This window comes from Leopardus geoffroyi, chromosome X, assembly GCF_018350155.1.
Source record: "Leopardus geoffroyi isolate Oge1 chromosome X, O.geoffroyi_Oge1_pat1.0, whole genome shotgun sequence".
Lineage (NCBI taxonomy): Eukaryota > Metazoa > Chordata > Mammalia > Carnivora > Felidae > Leopardus > Leopardus geoffroyi.
Window position 1 is genome coordinate 69,200,889 of NC_059343.1, and position 11,294 is coordinate 69,212,182.

Consider the following 11,294-nt stretch of genomic DNA (forward strand, 5'->3'; position numbering starts at 1 on the left):
GGAAAGACCACAAATACATGGAGATTAAAGAATATCTTACTAAAGAATAAATTGGTTAACCAGGCAATTAAAAGAAGAAAAAAAAATCAAGGAAGCATATGATAATGCAAACACAGCAGTCCAAAACATTTGGGATGCAGTAAAAATGATCCTATGAGGAATTTATATTGCAATACAAGCCTACCTCAAAAAACAAGAAAATTCTAAAATGCACAACCAAACTCTACATCAAAAGGATCTAGAAATGTAACAGCACATAAAGCCTAAAGCCAGCAGAAGAAGAGTAGAAATAAAAGATACAGAAACAAACAAACAAACAAAAGAAATTAGAACATCTCAAGGAAACTAAGAGCTGGTTCTTTGAATGAATTAATACAATTTATAAACCACTAGCCAGACTTATCAAACAGAAAAGAAAAAGGACACATATAAACAAAATCACAAATGAAAGGAGAGAGATCGCAAACAATAACACGTAAATAAAAACAATTATAAGAGACTATTGTGAAAAATTGTATGCCAACAAACTAGGCAATCTGGAAGAAATGAATAAATATCTAGAAACATACAAAGTACCAAAACTGAAGCACACACAAAAAAGAACATTTGAAAAGTCATATAACCAGCAAAGAAATTGAATTAGTAATAGAATTCTCTCAGGAAACAAAATCCCAGGGCCAGATGGCTTCCCAAGAGAATTTTACCAGACATTTACAACAGAAGTAATACCTATTCTTCTCAAACTGTTCCAAAAAATAGAAATGGAAGGAAAACTTCCAACTTATTCTATGAGGCCAGACCTATCTTGATTCCAATATCGACAAAGACCCCACTAAAAAGAGAATGAACATGGATGCAAAAATTCTCTCAACAAGCTACTAGCAAATTGAGTCCAACAGTGCATTGAAAGAATTATTCACCACAATCAAAGGGGATTTATTTCTGTGCTGCAAATGTGGTTCAGTATTTGCAAATCGATCAACATGACATTAATAAAAGAAAGGCAAGAATCACATGATCTTTTCAATAGATGCAGAAAAAGCACTTGACAAAGTACAGCATCGTCTCTTGATAAAACGCCTCAACAAATTGGGAATAGAAAGAATGTATCTCAACATCATAAAGGACATATATGAAAGAACCACAACCAGTATCATCATCTATGGGAAAAGACTAAGAGCTTTTCCTCTATGGTCAGGAAAAATACAGGGATGTCCATTCTCACCATTGGTATTTAACATAGTACTGGAAGTCCTAGCCTCAGCAATCAGGCAACAAAATAAACAAAAGCATCCAAACTTGCAAGGAAGAAGTCAGACTTTGGCTATTCTCAGACAACATGGTTCTCTATGTAGAAAACCCAAAATATCCCATCAAAAATTACTAGAACTGATACACGAATTCAGCAAAGTCACGGGATACAAAATCAATGTACAGAATTCTGTTGCATTTCTATACACCAATAATGAGGCAGCAGAAATAGAAATCAAACCATTCATCCTATTTACGATTGCAACCAAAATCCCAAGATACCTAGGAATAAACCTAACAAAAGAGGTAAAAGATCTGTGTTCTGAAAACTATAAACCAATTATGAAAGAAACTGAAAAGGACACAAACATATTGAAAAATAATCCATGCTCATGGATTGAAAGAATAAATATAGTTAAAATGTCTGTACTACCCAAAGAAATCTACACATTTAATCAATACTCCAGAGCTAGAAAAAACAGTCCTCAAATTTGTATGAAATCACAAAACATCTCAAACATCCAAAAAATTTTTGAAAACGTTAAGCAAAAGTAGAGGCATCACAATTCCAGACTTCAAACTATATTACAATGGTGCAGTCATCAAGATAGTATGTTATTGGCACAGAAATAGACACATAGATCAGTGGAACAGGATAGAAAATCCAGGAATTGACCCACAACTATATGGTCAACTAATGTTCAATGAAGCAAGAAAGAATATCCAATGGAGAAAAAGACACTCGCTTCAACAAATATTTTTGGGGAACCTGGGAAACAGCATAGAGAAGGAAACTGGACCCCTCTCTTACACTATACACAAAAATAAATTCAAAACAGATGGCAACCTAACTGTGAGAAAGAAAAACATTAAAATATTAGAGGAGAACACAGGTAGCAACATGTTTGGCAACTTTTTAGCAACATTTTACTAGACATGTTTCCAGAAGCAAGGAAAGCAAATGCATAAATTAGCTATTGGGATTTCATCAAGATGAAAAGCTTCTGCACAGTGAAGTAACCAATAAACAAAACTAAAAGGCAGCTACAGAATGGGAGAAGATATTTTCAAATGACATATCTGATAAAGAGTTAATATCAAAACACTATATACAACTTATCAATCTCAACACCCCCAAAACCAAATAATCCTTTTAAGAAATTGGAAGTAGACACAAATAGACATTTTTTTCCCCAAAGAAGACATACAGATGGCTAAAAGAAACGTGAAAGGATGTTCAACATCACTCATCAACAGGGAAATACAAATCAAAACCACAATGAGAAATTCCTCACCCAATGGCTAACATTAACAATACAGGAACAACAGATGTTGGAAAGGATGTGGAGAATGGGGAACCTTCTTACACTGTTGGTGGGAATGCAAATTGGTGCCACCACTCTGGAAAACAGTATGGAGATTCCTCAAAAAGTTAAAAATAGAACTGAGACCCAGAAATTGCACTACTAGGTATTTATCCAAAGGATAAAATAATACTGGTTCGAAGGGGCACATGAACCCCAATGTTTATAGCTGCATTATCATCAGTAGCCAAATTATGGGAAAAGCCCAAATATCCTTCTACTGAAGAATGGATAAAGAAGTGATTATATGTGCAGGAGCATGCACACACACACACACACACACACACACACACACGCACACTCATACACACAATGGAATGTTAGTCATCAAAAAGTATACCTTGGTTTTTGCAACAACGTGTATGGAATTAGAGTGTATTATGCTGAGCAAAATAAGTCAGAGAAAGATAAATACCATATGAACACAGGGAAAGTAAGAACAATAGAAAAAGAGATGATGTCTAACCAGAAAAGACTCTTAAGCATAGAGAACAAACTGAGGGTTGCTAGAGGGAGGTGGACAGGGGATGGCTAAATTGGTGATGGGTATTAAGGAGGGCACTTGTTGTGATGAACACTGTTATATGTAAATAATGAATCGCTAAATTCTACTTTTGAAAACAATATTACACTATATGTTAACTAACTAGAATTTATTTTTTTAAGTTTATTTATTTTGAGAGGGGGAGAGGGGGGAGGCTGTGGAGGGGCAGAGAGAAAAGGCAAGAGAGCATCCCAAGCAGGCTCTGCACTGTCAGCTTAGAGACCAATGTGGGGCTCAATCTCACAAACCTTGAGATCATGACCTGAGCCAATCTCAAGAGTGGGATACTTAACTGATTGAGCACCTTGGTGCCCCTTAACTAACTAGACTTTAAATAACAATGTGGAAAAAAAGAAACAACTTGTTTACCTTGTTATTAAAATTTATTTATTTTGTAAATAAAAATAAGACATTTTCAGTTACTTTTTTATTGTTGGCACGCAAACATTTTCTGTAATCCAATATTTTAAGTGTTAAAAGTTCCCTGTATAGATTAAAGTCTACATAGGCAGAGACTGGGTTTATACAAAATCACATAGACATTTCAGGCTTAAACCCTATTTTGCTAATTTCTTCATAAACTTTGTGGAATGGGTGTGTGTGTGTGTGAGTGGATATTTAGTATCCCGAAATATCCAGATAGATTATATGAGGAATCTGAATTTATCAGACAATTGTCTCTGGTCTACTTTGATAGGAAAATAAACTGATGTAAAATGCTCACCTGGAGAGTCTGTCACTAACATACTGTTTAAAGTTGGTTTAAAACAGTAATTATCTGTATCTTTATTAACTCATTATTAATAAAGATAACCATTCTCATCCTTTGTGTCTTAGGAGAATTTTTTAGAATAAAATCAGATGATATAGCTAAAGTGGAAAAATATATTGGAATCAATAAACATTTTTTGTTACTTATTGAATCCAAGAACTGGCATATTGTTTTAGTTCTCATATTTTGAATTATGAAAGCATAGTATACAAGGGAAACAGTATGATAGAACACTTTTCTTAGAAGTTCTTGATCTAGCTTTATGTACACAGGAATCAACTGGGAATTTTGTTAACATGCTGTTTCTGGAGGAGTAGATCTGGAGTACACTTGAAATAGTGTGTTTTGCATTTCTAACCAGGTCAAAAGTGATGAGATGCTTGCTGCTGCTCATCTAGAAAACACAGTTTAAGTAGCAAAAATATTTAACATTTATGGATCTCATTGCCCTTATTGACCATATATAGCTAATAATTTCAAACTTATATATTTCAAAGTTTGTTGGGAATTATCAAAATATATATTTGGGAATTTGTTTTATATGAATATAAGTTGAAGGCTTCCTTTTAGGTAAGAGTCATTTGCAATTCACAGAAATAACCTGAGTGGCTACCATCTGTTCAGCACTGCTAGATGCTGTATGACTAAATAAAAAATACCTGCTCTCAGTGTATGTAATCCAGCTATATTAAATATTGGTCTAAATAAAATCTCTATTAATTGACACCTTAATTTACATTTTTCCTCAATACAACCAGTATATTCTGATTGTTTCATACTATGCTTTGCTGGTAAATGTTGTGTTTGCTGGTTATTTAATTTTTTGTGCTACCCACAGTGTCACATCTACAGACACATTACACTTGTAAGGTTTATTTGCATCATTAACATTTTCTTCCATATTCTTAAACTTAGACCAAGAATTGGCAAATATTTTATGTAGGGGAACATACTGTTAATGTTTTGTTTTTGGCAAGCCACAGAGTCTCATTTGCAACTATTCAATGCCATCATTGCAGCACCGGAGCTGGCTATAGTTCAATAAAACTTTACTGAGAAAAAATAGATGGCAGGCTATATTTGGCCCACAGATTGTAGTTTGCTGATTCTTAGGTTTAAAAAATCAACAAAACAAAGGATCAAATCTTTATTTGTAGAACTTGCTAATTTCCATAGTGAAAATACTCCCACTATGTCCAGTTTCAAGCTAGCAACATGATAACACTGACAGAATTGGGAAGTGATGAACAGTGGCACACCATTATATAGTACCCCACTAGGCAGGTGCAATAAATGTAAGTAATCTTAATATCACAGATAATACCAAATTTAGTAAAAAATAATTAAGAATTGAGATGTACTTGTTACCTTTGGTTTTCTTATAAATTACTTAATTGTAAGTTTATATTATTTAATTTTTAATAATACTGATTTAACATGCAGCTCACAAAATTTCTGGAAATTTAACACTTGGCTTTTATTGGCTAGTTATACCATTAATTGACAGAAATATATTTCATTGTGCATTTTCACATCTCAGCCACTTATGTTTATACCACATAGATGAAAGCTTTGAGTGTAGAAAAGAAATTGGATGTGCCTACTTCTACACCACTCTCAGCTCATCATTCATTTCCTGTTTCTTTGGAACACAGAGAGCAGAAATATTGGAAAAGGGTAAATGGAAAAAAGAAAGGAACATAGATGAGGGAAGAAAGTGAAAGTTGGCAAAGATGGAAAGTCCACATTCCAAACTTTCTGTCTCATCACTAGTATAAAGAAAACCCAATTAACTGAATGCATAACTATTCATGCCTATATAAGTGAGGAATGCAATAATCTATCTGTCCCAAATAAATATCCTCCAAAGTCATGGTGTATTGCATTTCGGGGGAAAATGCAAGAAATAAGAGGTGATAACTGAATTGTGTTGGTCCAAACTCAAGGAGATCATAATGAGGTGAAGGGAAGTGGGGAGGGAAGAAACAGCATCATTAATCATGAGGTCAGAGGTTCTAGGACAGTCAAAACTTGCACTACAGGGTGTAGAGAGAACAGTATTAAATTATAAAGGGCTCTTTGCTAGAAAATCCTTTTTTTTTCATATGCATCACTGTCGTATGTTTCAGTCATATAAGACTGACTTGGACAGAATAACTTATAACGGGAATTATTTTCACCAACTCAGTCTCATTGGAAAATATTTAAATTTCTTCCATTTTCTTCATAACTGAATTTGGAAAATAGGAACAACCCATGGCTTTGTGTCTGGCACAAATATCTCTATGGTTGAATATTTTAAGCCACATTCATCATCAAAACAAAGAAGGTTTCACATTTGATGCCTTCTCTATGCAACAAGCCACTTTGACATTAATAAAAACCAAAAACTTCAAAAATAGTTATAAACATATGTGTTTAGCCAAGTAGGTTTCTGCCAATATAGGATGTAAAATACCCTAAAATAACAGTAACCAACATGGATTTCAAAGAAATTAATATGCAATTAGTATGACATATATACTATATACATTTTTATTTTATTTATAAAAATATAAATTAAAAAATATATTGAAAAATATAAATTAAATAATATAATCAAAGGAATTTTTTCACTGATCCTTAGATACATTCCCTACATAATGGGAAACAAACATAAAGAGTGGTTTGGCACACAAGAAATTGTCCACATTGTATCTAGTCAAGCTGTGGAACACTTCTGAGAAATACAAAAAACGTGTGGGTCATAGAACACCTGTATGGTTTTGCTGAATTACTATTTTTAAGAAACCCATTCCAAGGCAAAGGAGAAAAAAATCACAAAACAACTCAGAAGCTTTTAAAGTTTATGAATAATACTTGTAAAGGGAACCAGGAATGGACTGCCAAATTATCAGACAAAATGCCAAAACAAGGTTTAACTTCTTGTGAGAAGCCCCTTCAGATAATCTATCTTTCTGAGAATTAGGGTATCCACACCTGAATACTGAATAATCAGATAACAGTAAATTACTTCCATTATCTTACCTCATTTAAGATTGGAGAGCCATTGTCACCATGGTATAAATTCAGACCCACCTCATTTCTTGCTGAAATAACAAGCTCCTAAATGACTTAACTCCTCTGGCTTTTCTGGTATCCCATTCTACTCTACACACTGATATCAGAATCATCTCTAAAATGCCAGTTTTCTTGTGGCTGTCTCCTGCTGAAAAGTTTTTAATGACTCCCCATTGTTCACATGTTAATGTCCAATATCCTTAACTAAAAGGAAGTCAAAATTACTTTTCTGCAATTATTTCCATCCCCCATGCCTTCTTCAGTCCTACTCCTCTCTTCTGTGTCTGGTAACTCTTTGTCATTTATGGACCAGGCCAAATGTCACTTCCCTTATGAATCTTCCTATGATCTCTCCCAAATGAATTAGTCATTCTCTCCTCTGAGTTCCCATGAAACTTAACCCACGAAATATGTGGAATGGGGAGTCCACGAGAGAGAAAAGGAGTACTTGTAGATAAATGGATTTCACCAATAAGGTGCCTAAGTAGCTGCCAACTGTAGCCCCTACTTCAACCAAAGCACACTAAATCTTATATTTTATATACATTCTACATAAGATCTTATTTAAAAAAATGTTACAGCTCAAAAAATGAGACATAATAAAACACAAGTTTAGTGGGAAAAACATAGCCTTTGGAACCAGAGAATACTAACTTTTAAATAATCACTTTTCCACTTACTAGATGTATGGCTTTGGGCAAATCAATTCTTCTACCTACTTCTGCAACACCATCATCTGTCACATACCTTACTGACACTTACACTTCAGTTGAGTTGAGCAATTAGAAGCTTCCTAAAATTTCACACTATTTTATACCATATTCAAACAAGCCAGTCCATGTTTCTGGAATGCTTTTAGACTAGTAGTTCCATGTAAACTCTTATTCATATTTCAAGACCCATTGAAGTGTTACTTTCTTTCTTAAGTCTAACCCCAGGTAGAGCTCAATAATTTCATGTCTTTGACCTCATTTTGTGATATACAAACTCTTATTGTTGTCATTCTTTGTGTTTCATGTATCCAGAGCTGGGTAAGATCCAATATAACCCTATTAATTGTTATACTATAGAAATACTGTATAAAAGGTGGTTAAGATCCAGTGTCTCAAACCAAATCCCATGAGCCTCCTGCCATCTCAGTTCTTGATCTAGGACATCCCCTTCAAACCTCCAATGACCAAGTAATTAAAGGAATAACACTTGAACTCTAGAACCTTGTTTTAGCTATGACATGTATTTATTTTGATCTTTCAGTACCAGTGCTATTCTGACTGTTAATATCTGAATGTAGTTTCTGTTTATCTTCCTATTAGAAAGTGAATCACCAGAGAGCATGGATTGGGTTGTTTATCCTTGTATCTTTGATGATAGAACCCTTCCTGTTCCAGGTGTTAATTATCTAGCTACTCCTTCATTTCAGTATCCCTCTCCTTTCTGGCATCAATTATCCTGTACCTTGAATAGGCTCTCATGAAATCCTTACCTAGGCCTACTATACTTGGACCTATGGTCCAAGGATCAAGTAAGGGTAAGACCTACATACAAAAACTAATTCCTCTTCTCAGTTGCACATATGGGAAAGCATAAATATAAATTATGAGTGAAAACATACATTTGTGAATGTATTGTTAAATATAAAATGTACTAAAAATTAACATGGTTTACAAATGCATCTCACAAAACACAGATGCTTAATGCATTGCCTTCAATTATGTATCAGTAAGTGTTGCTTTATTTTTCAATCCTTTTGAATAAGTCATTCGAGAAGTATAGGTCTTTTAGGGGTTCTCACTGTTATGCCCATTCCTTATATATCGTCCAAAATGTTACCTCTGGCAATTATACACAGCAACTATTGTATTTTCTGAAAAGATTATCCTATCTCATATATGAAACACTATTTAACACAATTCCTATAATAACCACCAAAATCCTCTTGGAGAGATAGCTGCTCTGAATGAGAAAATAATAATGTCGTAAATCCAAATTAATGTCAAATCATACAAAACTGGTTGAAACAAGTGTTTTCCTAAACAACAACAACAAAATACTATCATTAATCTAGAAACTTGAAATAGAACTTGATTCATTCCCTGAAAATATAATTAGAGTCCTGAGAATATTCTGGTGGATGCTAGTTTTCACTATGGAATCACTCTATTTTATAGATTATTTTTTTGGAAGAATTACCTGTATTTATATTAGACAAAACGCAAAATAAAATATGATTATTCTAATAATAATAGAATTTTCATTATTTGAAAGTTGCATGTTATGCTGTTTTTATTTATTAATTGATTCATTCATTATACAAACATGCATTGAATATCAGTTCTATGCCCGATGCTAAGAAAAAAAATAAGCTATATGTCTGATACTAAAATGTCCACATTAGCAAACCAAAATATTCTTTTAAAAAAGTATTTATATGAAAGTCAATTAACTGCTAAGAGCCATCTTTCCAGAACACAGGAAAAGGTAAAATAAAAATATCCTCTGAAGACATATACTCCTTATAATAGCAGATAAGTTGATTTACACTAATTTCCCCCAGATCTTGGTGATTGTAATTAAAAAGCTAGAAAATATTTTTTTTTTCAATATCCTTAAAAGCATACAAAAGCTAAGAATACAATGAGAGATTACTGCAGTGAGTTATGGAGTGAGAACGGGAATCCAAAGTCACTTTTACCCTTGGAGCATTTTCAGATCTAAAAAAGGCAGCTGAGATGGGGCACTTGGGTGGCTCAGTCAGTTGAACACCTGATTCTTAATTTTGGCTCAGGTCATGATTTCAGGGTTGTGAGAGGGGGCTCCACGCTGGGCATGGAGCCTCTTAAGATTCTCTCTTCCTCTACTGCTTGTGCTCTCCCTCTCTAAAAAAGGAAATAAATAAAATGAAAAATTAAAAAGGCAGTTGAGAGATAAAGCTAAGTACTGAGTGGCTTCCTACTATTAAGCAGAAAAAGTCAAAGTCCAGGATCTTCAAAAGATGGGTATCTGATATATTTTCCCTGATTTTGACTGAGAACACAAGGGCAAGCCAGAAGGCAACTAACATCCACAAAAATTGCAGTCTGAATTTGAAGCCAGAAGATAACAAACCTTGAACTTGATGATTTGTTATTGTACCAAGGAAACTAATGAAAACAAACTAAAATCATCATTGGAGAAAAATATAGTAATCTGAGGTTTTATATTATTTCTACAAAATGTATTCAATGTTCGAAACACACAGAAAACTAGACACACAAGAAAGCAAAACTCCATAAGCTAGAGACAGAAAAATAAGACAGCAAAAACAGATACATGGAGACGCTAGATAGTAATATGAAACACAGACTATAAAACAATTATACTTATTTTATTCAAAAAAATGTTTAGCTTACAATTTTTAACAAGAAAATGAAACAAGAGAATACATATATATATATATATATATATATATATATATATATATATGAAAAAGAAATTAAAAATACAAACTTGAAAAATACTATGACAGAATTAAGAACTGATTAAATGAGTTTCACCATAAATTATACACCACTGAATATAGGCTTCGTGAACTGGAGAACAAGTCTGAATAAACCATGTAAACCAAATTCCAAAGAGATACTACAATGGAATGTATGAAAGAGAATAAAAAAACAGAAAAGATACAATGTGATGCATTTAATAGAGTCCCAGAAGAAGGGGAAAAAATGGGACATAGTCAATGTTAGAAAAAATTATGGTTGAGAATTTTCTGTAAAAAATACCACTCACATATTCAACCAATGCAACAAATTCCAAGCAGGAAAAAATAATCCACAGCTAGATATATTACAGAGAAATTATAGAAAACTAAAAACATATATTTTAAAATTCGTCAGAATAAAAAAGCAGTTTACCTTCAATGAAATAGCAGTTATGAAGGCACCTGAATTCTCAGTAACTTCAATGGAAACTATAAGACAAAGGGACATTATTTTCAATGTACTTGTGGAAAATAACTGCCAACTCTAGAATTCTATACTCAATGAAAACATCCTCCAAGAAAGAAGACAAAGTAAAGACCATTTTGATACACAGATATGTTTATATCTATGTACCCAAACATGCAGAATACACATTCTTTTCAAAAACACAGGGAATATTTCTTTTTTACAAAGACCATGTGTGTGAACTAAAAGCAAATATCAACATATACCAAATAACTGGAATGATGCAGAATGTGTCACAATGTAAGTATGCTCAAAAAGAGTTAAAAAAATCAGAAACATCTCCATATGTTTTAAAATTAAGAGCACACTTTTAAATA